Raw genomic sequence first — 1,070 nt, 5'->3', positions numbered from 1 at the left:
TTTCTATCTATCTATCTATCTATCAAACTATCTATCTATCTATCTATCTATCTATCTATCTATCTATCTATCTATCTATCTATCTATCTATTTTCCTATATCCATGTTATATCTTTAGAGTATCTTTATTATCTATATATTATCTATCTATCTATCTATCTATCTATCTATCTATCTATCTATCTATCTATCTATCTCATCTGTAAAGGCTTCAGGCCCAGTAGCACTATATACAATCAACCTGCTAATTCTCATGTTTACCCTGATTGCCCCTAACTATACAAGCTCTATATATACATTACCACAATAGGGTCCTTTTTCTCCCATTACCTGCAGGCAAAATAGTTCTTCTCCTGTTGGTTGGAAACATGCAGCCACATAAAAAAGTAAAACTGACTCTTAATGTGATGGTGTCTTTGATAATAAAAAAAAATAAAGAAAAACAGTCAACAAAGACACGTGGAAGAAGTTTGCAAATGTTTGCTAAAGAGAGAGGGACACTTCAGGCAGTTTTCTCAAGAGTGCTCAATAAACTCAAGTCAATAGCAGTTCACTCCTTGTGTTCAGTCTTCAGGTTTTGTACAAAAAAAAAAAAGATCTGAGATGGCCGGGAGCCATTCACAGCTCACAAAGCCCCTGTCTTACAAATATTTATGCTCTTTACATCTGAATGATATTTTGCTCATCCCCATTGTCTTCTGAGGCTTTTTTTTTTGTTAGGAAAATGCAAATCGCCCCCCATTCACACACAAAGTCGCTTTTTACAACAAAAATGCTGCTTACAAGGAAAAATATTTAATTACCATTGTGAGCAGTACACAATTAGCAGGGACACCACTGAAGCTATAGAAAAGAAAAGTCAGGTAAGTGATACCTTCAAGTGGTTAAAGATAACTATAAAATAAATAAAATATAATCCTTAACAGAGCACAAAGTTGGCAAGGCAGAAAATCCTTTAAAAAAAAAAAAAGTTAAAAAAATTAGAATTGAGAATTAAATCCAATAATGAAATCTTGAGCCAGCTTGTAAAAGTGGCGTTAGTGTGACAAACACGTACTTATAGTGAGGGG

The 1,070-nt window shown here is 33.6% G+C and overlaps 1 protein-coding gene across 1 annotated transcript in view; it reads left to right on the top strand.

Annotated features, from left to right (window-relative positions):
• Positions 1–1,070, top strand: part of PAX6 (paired box 6) — a 40,566-nt gene that overhangs the window by 6,079 nt on the left and 33,417 nt on the right. The gene's annotated exons all lie outside the window — the stretch shown is intronic.

This window comes from Nanorana parkeri, unplaced genomic scaffold, assembly GCF_000935625.1.
Source record: "Nanorana parkeri isolate BGI_ZX_2015 unplaced genomic scaffold, ASM93562v1 scaffold30, whole genome shotgun sequence".
Classification (NCBI taxonomy): Eukaryota; Metazoa; Chordata; class Amphibia; order Anura; family Dicroglossidae; genus Nanorana; species Nanorana parkeri.
This window is presented reverse-complemented; position numbering and strand designations above follow the sequence as displayed.